The following is a 14,723-nucleotide window of genomic DNA, read 5'->3' as shown; positions in this document are numbered from 1 at the left end:
ACATGATGCTCCTGTGTTTGAGCTACAGCACATAACCAACAGATTAAAAACTTTGGCACGTGTCACCCAAGAAAGTTGGCCAGCAGTGATGAAAGAACCCACAGAGACTATGTGGCAAAACAGAAAACTTGTTGTTTTCTTTATCAGTGTTCTCAGGTAACATGATAAAATGGGTGCTTCCCCCCTCTACAAGTGAGATCTGAGAAGAGATCTTCTTGCTTAATATCAAGAAAAGACCAATGCAGATGTGATCACTTAGTTCTGCTTCCAGGAGTAAATTCTGCCAAGAACTGTTGGGTAAAACATAAGAAAGATCCAGCACCAAAAGCTGGATTGCAGAAGACACAGTAACCCACTGGATATTATCAGGAACTTGCTTTAGGCACTACATAAGTGATTTAAAGTTGATGCATATGAAGCCTGCCAAGGATTTTGGTCAAGTTGGAGTCAATGGTACATCAACTCAAAAGGTTTTTATTAAGATATAAGTAATAGTGGATATGTTAAGGATCAGGTCTCCAAAGGAAAAATGCTAAAATTAAATTCAACACAGAAAATGTTTATATGAATCATCAGAGATGGACTGAAAGGACGAAAACACTTAAGCAAAAAAAAAGTGGTAACATTGTAAATATAACATTTTGTTCATGCAAAAGAAGGAAAGCCAACCTGAATAAAGATAAATTGAAGGGACATATATTAGCTGATAATATTCAAGATGAAAACTAAGAGCAGAGGGATAATGGAAATAGTCATATGCCTAAGAGTGAGCTACAAGACTGTTCAGAAGAAAATCTACTTCCAACCTTAACTGTATTCACATAATTCTACTGAATACCTTATGGTGAACAGTATTACTTTTGCAAGATCTCAGGCCATCAGTAGGAGGCGGCCAAAAAAAGACAGGTGAGCATCCTGGAGTAGTAGGGAGTGTAAGGATTCACAGTGATATTTTGGAGGAGCTCAATAATGTGTTTGTCACTATTTTTGCCATAGCGAGTTGGGGAGTTATCTGAACTTACATTTTGAGGCAATAATTATGAGACGATGAAAATAACATCCAGTAATAAATTAATAATTTACATAGCATCAAGTTATGCTGCTTTTTGTTATACTGAATGGCAAAGTATTTTTGAAACACAATTTGGAATTGATAGATGTTTACCTAATATTCATGTCTATTCCTTCAGAAACGTTTGCCGTATCTTAGAAGCAGCATATCTGCAATGTGATGCAGGGGTTGCTATGGTGAGTTCACATCTCTCATTTAATGCTGTACCTGAGTAAATACACATTGTAACAATCTCTGTTAGAGGTGCTATTAGTAAAGTTATGTCAGCATTTCTATAATAAATACTTGGTTTTGTGTTGCAACTTAGCCAAAAGACAAAGGAAACTATTCCTAGACCAAATCCACAGAAGCCTTTGCACTCTTCTATTGTATTTTTTTCACAGCTTCAATCACTTGCTGAAATTCTCTGTCACAAAAATCAAATAAAAAATCAGTGAGTTTGTTTCTATTCTTTGGTAGCTAGTGATTTTGATGACAGTTATGGGACTTTTCATTTAAAAAAATCTTTAGAAAAATCTGAGGGTTAGTTTTCATTTCATTGTTCCAGTCTGTGCCAGTGGGCATTCGGTCAGGCATTAATTGCATTACTTGTTTTACAGCCTTTCTGTACTGCCAGAGTGGCATAAAGACGCTTTTGTGCAAAGGAGAACCACGTCTTTAGTTCTTGTATTTAATGATTCAGTTTAACTAAATGGCATCAGAAATTTAACTTTTAGACTCCGGCACATTCTTTTTGAGCAATTATTTGAGTCACTCCCCAGGATAACACATAAGAAAGCAGTGCATTGCTGGAAGTAATCAAATATGTTTATCTTCCTGGCACCTATTTATTTTTCTAATCACTTACTTTGAAAAAGAGTAGGTAACTTTCTGAGAATATTTTTCTCTATGAGCCCCCTTGTCTATGTCAGGATAACTCTTGTATTACGCATTTGTATAAATTTGTAGGTTGGCCTGATGAAATGTTTTCTTTTTGTGAGTTGGTGGTTTGGGTTTTTTTTAATTAAAACAACTTATGTAGAAAATGTCTATATTAGACAAAATCCCTTATACTAAATAATAATATTTTTGAAACAAAACTGCTACAAAAGTATTCCTAAATACACATATTTTTGCTCAAAATTGTGGGTTTTAAGGACCTAGGTGGAAAAGTCAAAATGTACATCAAAAAAACAACCAACCTTTTTTAACTTGCCCATAAGGTCTGATTATTATACTGGAACGTGCATATGTGCTTTTGTGTTGACCTTATGAAGACTATACATTTAAGTGGAACAGTTTCTTCTCTGCTTCATGTCAGCCAGTAAGAGTGGATACTCATTACTGAATTGGCTGAACAGTGAGGCTGAACAAACACATCTTTCCCGTAAGTCAGGAAGAACATGCTTGGATGGAGAAACTCAAACAGAACATAAATGTACATCATTAGCTGGTAATGAGAAGGGAAGGCTATTTTTTGAGAATTTACTCCCATAGTCAGAAAGAGAGAGATGCGATGTGTTTCAGATGTTGCCCTGACATAAACTATAGAAGCTGGGTTTTTACACAGCATACATCAAAGCCCTTCATGTTAAATCAAGTCATAGAGATCCTTGAAATAATTTTGATAGTGGTTTTGGGGGTGACTTTTTTGAAGTGCTACAGTATTTGGATGTTACTGCCTAACTTGTTGCTCAGTTTCTGCAGCACCATATAGTAGGATAGATCTTAAGCTCCACAAAATCAAGTATTACAGCACTAGAAGAGAAGAAATAGATCATGCACTCTCAACCTTCTATGTAAGGCCTTCTTTCCAAATATAAGCCAGTATCTAACATTGCAGTATTCAGGACCAAAAGCTGCAACAACTAAAAAATTTATAAAATACTGTCCACTAATATAAATAGAATCATAGAATCACAGAATCTTAAGGTTGGAAAAGACCTCTAAGATCATCATGTCCAACCGCCAACCCAACACTACCATGTCTACTAAACCATGTCCCGAAGTGCCATGTCTACATGTTTTTTGAACACCTCCAGGGATGGTGACTCCACCACCTCTCTGGGCAGCCTGTTCCAATGCTTGACCACTCTTTCGGTGAAGAATTTTTTCTTAATATCTAATCTAATAAAGAAATAATAGAACATAATGAATTCTACGGGGCTTATGGCACCTACCTATGAGCAGAATATGACTAAAACAACAGCCTATCCACTTTTCAAAAGAATTATCACCATGAAGCACTAGCAATTCATCTTTTTTTGCCATGAAGATCCTGTATTCATATTTTGCATAGCAGTTATCTTCAGTCTTATTCATCAAAGTGCAAAGAAATCCTTCTAAGACAGCAAATCAGCATATCCTTTCTTTGTCTTTCTATCTCTTTCCTTCATTTGTGCATATAAAACTGGGGCAAGGAGGATTGGAAGAAGGGAGTTAAGTTCTACATTTAAGGGTCTTCATCGGAAAATAGTTTTCAGACCTCAAGGGTGATTACCCATATAATATCAGCAGGGTAAACCATGGCAGCTCTGTCGATCTTAGGCGTGATAAGACACAAGGGAGCTTTTCAAATAAGTGGATCCCAGAAAGTAGCATTTGAGCTATCTTGAAAAAAAAAGCAGAAAACAGTGTGATGCATCAGGGCAATGTGCTAAGAGCAACCTCCAACCATCCCTCAGGAGCTCAGTGCCTACATGTTGAAACAGTTGACACTTCTCTGGTTTCCTTATGGAGAGTATCAAGCAGAATGCATTCAAAGGATAACCTTGAGATGACAAAGGTATGGATTAAAAGACCTACAAAAGATGGAAAAAATCTTGGTCCGTGTTTAAAAAGTTGTACCAGTGTTATGGTATGTACCATTTTTCTGAGGCACTATGGATTGTTTTGAAGTTAACTATACAGTTTCATTGCTTTCATTTTGTGATAAACCTTACTTCTTAGCGAAACCCATTGATTGCTAAGACTTCTTGTTGTAACTTTCTCTGTTCTTATGTGTGTTGGGTTTGCGTGGCAAGGTCTTGGTAGCGGGGGGGCTACAGGGGTGGCTTCTGTAAGAAGCTGCTAGAAGCTTCCCCTGTGTCTGATAGAGCCAATGCCAGCCGGCTCCAAGATGGACCCGCCGCTGGCCAAGGCCAAGCCAATCAGCACCTCTGTGATAACATATTTAAGAAGGGAAAAAAACCCAAGCTAGATAGAGCTTTTGCAGCCGGAGAGAGGAGTGAGAAGATGTAAGAAACTCTGCAGACACCCATGTCAGTGCAGAAGGAGGGGGAGGAGGAGCTCCAGGCGCCGGAGCAGAGATCCCCCTGCAGCCCATGGTGAAGACCATGGTGAAGCAGGCTGTCCCCCTGCAGCCCATGGAGGAAGGATAAGGGGGTGTAGAGATTCCACCTGCAGCCCATGGAGGACCCCACGCCGGAGCAGGTGGAGGCACCTGAAGGAGGCTGTGGCCCGTGGGAAGCCCATGCTGGAGCAAGTTCCTGGCCAGACCGGTGGACCCGTGCAGAGGGGAGCCCACGCCAGGGCAGGTTTGCTGGCAGGACTTGTGACCCTGTGGGGGATCCCATGCTGGAGCAGTTTGCTCCTGAAAGTCTGTACCCCATGAGAGGGACTCCATGCTGGAGCAGGGGAACGATGAGAGGAGTCCTCCCCCTGAGGATGAAGAAGCGGCAGAAACAACGTGTGATGAACTGACCGTAACCCCCATTCCCCGTCCCCCTGTGCCGCTGAGGGGGGGAAGGTTGAAGCCGGGAGTGAAGTTGAGCCCGGGAAGATGGGAGGGGTGGGGGGAGGTGTTTTAAGATTTGATTTTATTTCTCATTCCTCTACTCTGTTTTGCCTAGTAATGAATTAGATGAATTCCCTCTCTAAGTTCAGTCTGTTTTGCTCATGACGATAATTAGTGAGCGATCTCTCCCTGTCCTTATCTCGACCTACAAGTTTTTCGTTATGCCTTTTCTCCCCGGTCTAGTGAATGAGGGGAGTGAGAGAGCGGCTCTGGTGGGCACCTGGCCTCCAGCCTGGGTCAACCCACCACATTATGATAGAAAATTTATCAGGTTAATCTGGAAATACAACCTCATGTGTTACATCTCACCAAAAGCCTAAGGACCACCAATGAGCCACAGACTCTAAATCTTGAAAGTCATGTGACAGACACCCTTGATACATAATTTGACATGATTTTAGTCTTTTGCTGTAATCTGTTAGCACCAGAAAGCAAAAATTCAGAATCACAATGTGATAATTTTCATCACTAAAAAAATTCAATAATATTATCCAAGTGCGTAAAGTTCAGAGAAGGGGAAGATTCATCATCTTGCCAATATTTTGAATTTCACTTTCAAATCATACAAGGCACAGCCTTGTGTAAGATATGAACTCCTAGACCATATCAAAGATAAAGAGTTCAGAGTTTGAAGGAAGGAATAAAAAAAAATTATGTTATTAAGAAATACCTTACAAATGTTTAAGAATATTACATTAAGGTCAGATGTCCAATTAAAAGATGAGTTTCGTGCACCATTTTAGGCAATCAAAAAATTCTACGAGCACTAATTGGTTTAACAAAATCATTGTGAAATAGGAAGGAAATTATTATCACATCTTCCCTCTCATTAGAACTGAATATTAGGATTTGAAAAATGTGTCATATGTCACTACCACTGATGAGTTTTGCAAGTTGTAGTAAACAAGATTACCATCTAGTCGTGATGATTCATTTCATGATTTGGATTTCATAACAACCATGGACAGTTTCTCTATAGACTATTAAAAATGGTAGTTAGCCCATTTTGCTTCAAAGTAAGGTCAAGTTTGCTTCAAAGTAAAAAGAAAATTTGATAACATTGCAACAAAAATATAACATCTTCCTGTTTTTCTAGCAGTTTATGGCCTTAATTTACAAAACACTTTTGATTCCTAATATAGCTCATTTTCTCCTTTTTTTTTTTAATTTATTCAGCAATTAAATTTAAAGGTCATATTTCAGAAATTAATGTTAAAGACATTGCAGAAGAAACAAGGTAAGTTAACAAGAATCAGAAAATTCCACTATGAAACCAAAGTCTGAAATTTAAGGAACACACCTTTGCTTCTCAAGCCTACCACAAGTCCTGTTAGAAGACATGGTTTTACCCTTCTTGTTTTTAAACCAGATTAGTTGGTGATGTTCTGATGATTAAAACAGAGGAGTGAAACTGCTGTATGCTGCAGGAATATGATTTTTTTTTTTTAGTATTTTTCCTTTTTACAGTGAAAAAATTAGGGGATGATAAGGTTACTCAGATCTTCCTTTGCCAGTAATAAGAGTTTAGCCTGAATGAGTATTTCAGGATTCAGTCCATGTTTCCACTTTATGGTTTATTACCTACAGACACCAATGCAGGTGAAGGCATAAAGCAAATGAAAGAGTAAGTGGCTGATGGACACTTCTAGTTCTGTTTGAAATAGGTATCACAGAACTCTCACACATGTTAAAAGCATGACTCATCTTGTACTTTTTATTTCTATTTTACCATGGAAAACATCACTCCTGCTCTGAGAAAGTTTGCTTTTGTGGTACTTAGTGTACTGTTAAATTAGCTCAGATCTATCTTCATGCGAGAGTGAAGTTGGTCACATGCATAAATGCTGCCCACAGGAGTAGAAGGGACATTATATCAAGCCCTTTCTGACAATTTACATCGTTGGCCAACAGTGGAGAAGAGAAGTGACATCACCTCAGCCATGGTCCACCGATGACTTGCCTTTTGTGTCTCTTGATTCCTTTTTTTTTTTTTTTTTTTGGAAGCTAGAATGGTTCCAGAAAGCAGCAGCTCCAAGAGAGAAGGAGCACTTTAAGAAATTTCTTCGGCTAATTAAAGTAAGGTGTTGACAGGCTGAAGGGATTCCCATCCAGACATTGGCAGAAGAAAGGCTAAAACAGAGCCCAGAAAGGAAGTGTAAAATGTGACTGATGTGACTGGCTCAGGAAACACAAACTGTCCCTTCTAGGTCAAAGCATTGAACTTAGCCCGGAACAGGGGCGATATTGAAAAATCTGTTATCGCTGTTGCTGTTCAGGATGCTGTGTGAAATTTACTGATAGCTAATCCAGCTGCACACATCATAAAACCCTTGTTATCATTGTCAGTTGTTTACAGTTTAACATAAATCAGAAGCAGATCTGAAACAAGTCATATATCTTGAATTAGACTGATATTCTCTGTGCAGTAATGCTTGTTTCCCTCTTGCCAAAGTGGTGAAGTTAGAGTAGCCAGATATTTAATATCAAGCCAAATATGGACAAGAAGGAGCTCTACACACAAACACTTCTAGAAATAGAAGTATATTCATTTTCAAATAGAAATGTCACTGAGCAGTACACACAGACATTGCATCTGTACAGGAACATGGAAGTTTCCCACCTTCATATTTAAATAGGACTATAGAAAGTAAATTTCTCACTTACCACATAGCACTACTTGCACTAACAAAACAAATTTTATCTTCTGAGTCTCCTTATTTTGCTGGAATGGAGGTGGGGAGAAATCCAGCTCAGTTCATTAACATGTTTAAATAGTGCCTTTGAGAAAGGATTCAGAAGCAAATATGTACCATTGCACTGGGCAGCTGCTCTTGTGGATTTCCAGTTAAACAAACATCTATTGCAAGGTATGTCGCGTAATGAGGTTGTTTTCTCTAGACTTTTTCTAGGGTCATGGTCATCACCTGGGAATTGTGGTTTTCAGATTTACGAAATTACTAATCGATATTTGTGCAAAATTACACAACAGTATAATAAGCAATAGTGGTGTATGAATGTGCAGCACGTAAAAATAAAAATTTAATTTCCTGTGAGAATTGTTGATTTCCAGATTTTACTTCAAACTGTATTTAACTGACTCAAGTAGATTAAGCGATAAAACTTATGTTAAATAATTTTTAGAGTTTTGAGAAAAAGACATGAAAGGTAATGGTGACTAAATATAAATATACATATAAATACAGCTCTGTTTTAGCAATACTTGTATTTGTAATTTTCAATTACTTTCCACAGGCAAGAATGAAGTAAAGAAGCGTGAGTCTTTACAGGAATGGTGACTGCTTACTGCAGTGTGCTCACAGTCTTCCCTGGCATGTTCATTCAGTTTGCTGAGCCAGAAGAAAGCTTTTACTAATAGGATTTGATTAAAAGAAATACTAATTGCCTATTGGAAGTCAAGAACCACTTTTTCCTTTAATACTTAAAAAAAAAAAAAAATTAAAAGCCAATATACTAACAGATTTTGCTCATTAAGTACCATTTTAACCAGCATGGTAAATACATTTGTTTTTAGCTTCAGAAAGACAAAACTCTCCAATTTGGACTTCTTTTCTGAGTGCTTTTACAACTGTATGGAGTTACAACAGAGTCTCAGTTACTGCCAAGACTCTGCACTCACATCTAAGTTAGGTGCTCAAACTGCGGTGAAGTGCCTGGCTTCATTTGTCTGATTTTTAGCAGCTGTGTTTGAATTGAGAGCTTGATTGACAATTACCTCACCTTGACAGAAGCTTGATTACTTGGGCTATGAAAAGATTCTTTACGCTATTTTGTGATAAACAGTTACCTTTTTATCACACTTTTTGATATTAACTCTTGCTTGTCCCTGAACAGCCACAGCTACAATTTTTAAAATCAAGCCAAAACCATTAGGTGCTTGTGGCTGGCATGAAGCTTCAGTGTCTAGTAATGTTACTTCTTGGATTTGCCTATGTCGATGAAGTTTTAGCACTGATAAAATTGGAAATCAATTTTTCTCCAAGAGTTCTACTGAGCAAGGATTGTGATAAACTCTGTTAATTTAGGTTTAAAGACAGAATGAAAAGCCAGCAATAAAGGCCCTTTGGTAGCAGTGGGGGATGAGTAATGGAAAATGTTCTTGCTGAGGACTAATCAGAGTGTAATTGCTAAAGGAGCCAATCTTTCATTAATTGGGAACGCAGTAAACTCAATCAGTCACAGTGCCAAAATATTGCAGTTCAGTTGGAGAATTTTATTGAACTAATTGATTTAATTGTTTTAAGTAATGCTGTTATAAGAGTCATTATTAAGAAACATTATTCTCAGTATAATTTTCTGAAACATAAAAACTTTTTATGAGGCAAGTGATTTTCATTTCAAAAAAAAGATGAGACAATGGGTTTGATTTAAAAAAGCTTCTTGACTAGGTTATGTTTCATTAGAAATTATCAGTACTTGATTTTGGATGTCATCATGGATAATGTGAAGCACTTTGTTAATGAAGGGTACTTTAGCTATGTTTAGACTAGCTTAAACATTTCTGACGGCATTTTCTCAGAGTCAGAAAATTGGTTTCATCTTATCTGCCTAATCTGGATATAATGGACCAGGGAAGTCTGCTTCCTGCTTTTGCACACCCACCCTCCACTCTTTGCTAGCCCTCAGGGCATGTTGTACAAGTGCTCTAGGTTACTCACCAGCTCCACAATCAGTTTAAACTGGAATAAGCAATCCTGGCTTACCTTCCAGTCCTCTGCCTGCTTATTGCCATTTGCATTTCTCTCTTCCTTCTGCCAGATGTTCGTGCAGCCACGTGGTGAGTGGGAACAGGACAACGCTCTGGCTTAAAACTAGCTTCCTCTTTTTCTTTTTTTTTTTTTTTTTGCTCCCATATGTATTTATGACTATTTGCAGTCACTGGGGAAGCAAGGAGAGTAAAAACAGTGATTGGGTCAGTGGGAAGTTGGCACTGCCTCTTTTAACATCAGCATTTGCTTATGTTGACTTAAGGGAGTTGCGGGACTATAGTGTTAGCATCGCTCCTCTGGGGTTCAAACCCAGCCGGGCTCTGTGGAGCAAGAAGCAGGAACCCAGATACGTCAGTCACTGGTTCCCTTCCTTTCCCAACAGTGTTTGGAATGATTGAAAAACCCGTCTCATTGGCACCAGTTCTGATGCAATATCGCTTACATTCAAAAGCAGAGGGAAAGTGCTGTATGTAACCCTATATGAACTGCAAGCGCAGCGTCCTGGCCATGTCTGTGTAATCTTTCTGGGTCTGTGACAGTGACAATAAATATTGACATCACTGCAAAGCCGAGCAAACTCTTTCAGAGGTTTTCATGCCACAATGAACCTTTAGTGCATTTCTAGCGACATCCTATTGGTTATGGAATGACTGACAATCCTGACAGCACAAGATTTGTAGGGGAAGGTAATGTAATACATTAGATCCAATGGCAGAATTCAGGAGGGAGCATTCACATTTCCAGACGCCGGGTCCAAAAGGCAGAGCTTGTTAGTCTTTCAGATAAGGTCCACAGTCAAGGAGATATCAATGGTGACTGAGTTCCCATAAAGCGATTTTCTTTGATTGCTATTTGTGTTCAGAAGGTCGTTGGCAGACTTCTTTCCATCAAGCTGTGGAGTCGGTGTGGCTCAGGGGTCCAAAACACTCGGTTAAGTGCCTGGAAAGCCTCTCGCTAAAGGTTCTGCACAAATTCATTGCAGCTGCAATATGTAAATAGGGTTGTCATTACTGTTGCTTTATCACTGTTATTTTTAGCTATTACATATGTCTCCTGCGGCTTCTTCTCTTGATCAAGTGCCATTATACTAACAACTATACAGACAGGCAGTACATGACTGTTTCTAACTCACATTTTTTTAGGAAAGAATAGAGCTTAAAACTCAGGAAATCTCAAGAATTAGGACTAGAATTCATGAAGGCATCTTCCCCATGGAGTGCTTCCCAGGACTGGGTGTGGTATTGAGAGGTGGAAGACAATCTGCTGGGTCAGATACTGGCTACCATCACGTGAGGCTGTTGAACTCGGTGGATCAATGGCTTGATCAGAGAGGGCAAAACCTTGCAGAATTTTCAGTTTGGTCAGAGCTAAAGCATGTTTTGCACAAGGTAGCAGGAGGGATATAAAAACATGACAGTGTAATAAACATGTTTCAGCTAGTATAATAAACAGAATTTGGAGCCTTCAGAGCTGAGCCAGATTTCTCTTTTAAAAGAGAAAAAATGCACAGCCAGGCATTGTTTCATATGACAAATGATAATAATGAGCAATAACAATAACATGAATCATTGTTATAAGTCATCTGGTTATTTTTTATTTTTTTTTTAGAAACTAATAAAGCATTACAAAAAGTCACTACCACAGGGTGAGGAACACTATCAAGAGAAGTATGTGGAACTGACAGAGACAAAGCTTTTCTAGATAGGAAGTTTCAACAGAGAAAAAAAGTAAGAACAAGAATGTTTCATGTAAAGCATGTTTTTGATCTTTTTTTAACCCTTTTTGCATCTTATCCTTTTTTATGTGGCTTTACTATACCATTAATTCATTAACTAGCTGATAAATGGCAGACAATTTTCCTTGAGGGTCTGGATGCTCCTTTGCTGCTTAGCCTTGAATATACTTATCATTGTAATGTCCAAGTGAAATGGGGATGTACTACATTCCCAGTTTTGCAGATGGGGAGCAGAGAGTGGATTAGATCCATTAAGGACATTGAGACATCATATTCTGAGCTGCTGTGAGTTTGTCTACAAGGTGTAATTTGGGCAGACATGCACTGACACTGCCCATGCTCAAAGTCAGTCCAATCCCTGGAACCCTCAGGGGTGCAGCAGAGGAGAACTGAAGCTTTGTTAGGCTGCCACGTCTCATACCAGTAGGTGTGTTTGGTGTATTTCAAACAGATCAGGCAGATTGAGCAGTGAAGAAACTTCGACTTTTTAGAGGCCAAGTTGCCCAGGTCCTGAGCCGCTCAGCCCTGCCCAGGTGGTGGCTGCACCAGACAGGGCTCTGTGACCTTGAGAACCTTCCCAGGGAAAGCGTCAGTGCCTAACACATTGGTGTGAGCTCTGACTGCCACTCTGATGCTTAAGTTCTTCATGAATGTTGCCTTAGAGGTCTGTTCAAGATGGCAGAAAAAGTCTGCAGCAGAACCAGGAATTCAGTTTTATGCCCTGGACTAAGTGCAGGGCACCTGGGGAGGTCAGGACTAGGTGTACAGCATCTCCCTCTCAGTGCCAGAAGAGAGTAAGGAGCTAACACTCTACTGGACCAGGAATGTATTGGTTTCACCTCTCATTCATTCATTTTAATAAATGGGAAATCCTTATAAACTGTCAACACCCACAGGTCTCTGAAGGCATGCTTTTCCACTCATGTAAATATAAACCTTTTTAAGAGTGGTACCTCATCCTGATTCCTTCTAAAGAGCTGACTGCTCTCAGGGTCTAAGTAATGTTGTTAAGTGCTGCTCAGACTGCACAAATAACAGTATTGCTCTCCCGCAGAGTCTGCTAATGAAAGGGAAATCTGATTGTTTTCATGGGCTGATTTTAATCGCATCTAGTTTATATGAACACATTGTTATTTTTATAAACAGAAATGTAGTCACGGAACTCTGAAGATTACTGGTGAAACTAAGCTATCAGTGGCTTTTTTCACGTTTTATAAAAACTTGTTGACTCCTATGTAACTACCGAAATACAAATGGCCAAATTCTGGTTAACACAAATATGGTCAAAGACAGACTAGACAAATGGCTGTTAGGAAGAGCTTTCCCACTTTTTCCAGCTAGGTCAGTCACCCAGTAAAAGTGGTTCCCTATCCCCTTGCCCACCTCTTTTGCTTAGCTCACCATGGGAGCTACAACTATGCCTGTGGTCTCAGTCAGGAAGGACGCACGTGTTGCTAACCCTGCTGTGGGTCAACTGTGTTCAGTGCCTCTCTGCCTAAAGGAGACCCTGGCTCTCTCTTCTCCATATCCCCATTAGAATCTTAGAATCATAGAATGGTTTGGGTTAGAAGGGACCTTAAAGATCATTTAGTTCCAACCCCCCTGCCATGCGTGGGGACACCCTCCACTACACCAGGTTGTTCAAAGCCCCATCCAACCTGGCCTTGAAGACAGCAATAATATCTCTCCTTAGCCGCCTTTTCTGTGGGCTGACCAAGCCCAGCTCCCTAAACCTCTCCTTGTATGCCTTGCACTCCACCACCATCTTGCTGCAACTCCTTCTTGAGGGTGGGGGGACAGACACAAGAGAGAGGAATTCAAAAGTGCCTGATGGAGGGGAATAATTTCTTCCCTGCCCTTCACCTGCTGGCTGCACTCTAGCTAGAATAATCTAGATGGTTTCATAAGAGCTCTGTGACCCTGAGGTGAGGAATAGTGGTGGCCAGCTCTTCCATCCCAGCACATCATGCCAGCACACATGGAGGCATTTGAGAGCTGTGCCCTACTAAACAAATACAGGCTTCTCTGGCTGACTAGACGTGAACAAAAATGTATATACATATTCCCTATTAAATGATAAATGGTGAGCTCTCCCCAACCTGTGTGACTGGAAGTGTATTATCTCATGGTAGATAACTGTGGACACATGTCATGGTGGACACACATCTGGTCCCCAGGGGAGCCCCCAGGCATTGGGCCCCAGGGGAGAGGAAGCCACAAGCAGGCTAGCCTAGTGAGTAAACCTGCTGGAAACCTTTCCTTATTCACATCTGAAAGGCCACCATGAGAGGTGGCAGAAGAGATGGAGACCACCTGGATGAAATCTTCTGGCAGGTTGGATCCGAGCTGAGCTGCTTCTGATGAATTGCTCAGGATGCAGGGGTCACTGCAGCTGCTGCAAAAATTGGCCACCTCAAATGAGCATGGAGAGTAAAATATCAAATGAGGTTTAACTCCTTTTCACCCAGCCTGCAAGTTTTCCAGCTCTTAAAAGAAGCAGAAGTCCCAAAGACATGCCCAATGTGCAGTTCTGGATGCTCCCAGGGCCCCTGAGTCTCTGCACGACTCACTGCCCAGGTCACAGTTGTCAAACTAGTGGTATGTTCAAGAGCCTGAAATCACTCGCTCACATTTGGGCAGAACATGGAAGCAGCTATGAGAAAGCACAGGCACTCTGTCAGTCACCTGAAAGGGCAGTTCTCTACACTTAGCGAAGGCCACAGTGGAAAGAGATTGGATAAATTGCAATACATAGCTCCAGGCAATCAGGGATGTTAAGACTTCTTATATATGTCAGTATAGAAAGGGGCTAGGCTAAAGTGATCTACCACCTCAATATTCCTCAGTGAGCGATTCTATTTAAAAACATGCAAAACCATGATATTATACTGCATGTTATCCAGCAGTGGCTATTCACTACCTAGTGAATTCATCATTCCTCTGCCCTGCAGCTTTGTTTGCTCAGTCTTGTTCCATGTAGAGCATGGACAATATGTTCTTTCTAGCACACGTGGGCACTTTCAGAGCAAACAATAGACACAGGCTTGCAGTGAAAATCTCCAGGTAGCCCCTGCCTTTGCTCAGGCATGGCTTGAAGCCAGGAATAATTGTTCTGACAGTGCAAGATGTTCCCAAATGTGTTCTGAAAATAATGGAGGGGGGATTGGCACCACCGAAGTAATCTTTTTTATATGAGGGTGTGGAACAACAGAAGACCTGGGGTAAAAATCTAGAGAGGATGTTTTTGTCCATTCCTGACACCATTCAAATAGAAAGAAGTCAAAACAAATCTTGCATGGTAAGTCCTTCTTCTAAATAGTATAAATAACACATATACCCTTCCCAAAGCTCGGATTCATACCATCAACCTTTAAGCACCTAACTGAAGTGTATTAAAGAAGCTGGCTGGTGACC

Source organism: Grus americana, chromosome 1 (genome assembly GCF_028858705.1).
Source record: "Grus americana isolate bGruAme1 chromosome 1, bGruAme1.mat, whole genome shotgun sequence".
Lineage (NCBI taxonomy): Eukaryota > Metazoa > Chordata > Aves > Gruiformes > Gruidae > Grus > Grus americana.
Note: the sequence above shows the minus strand (reverse complement) of the source record.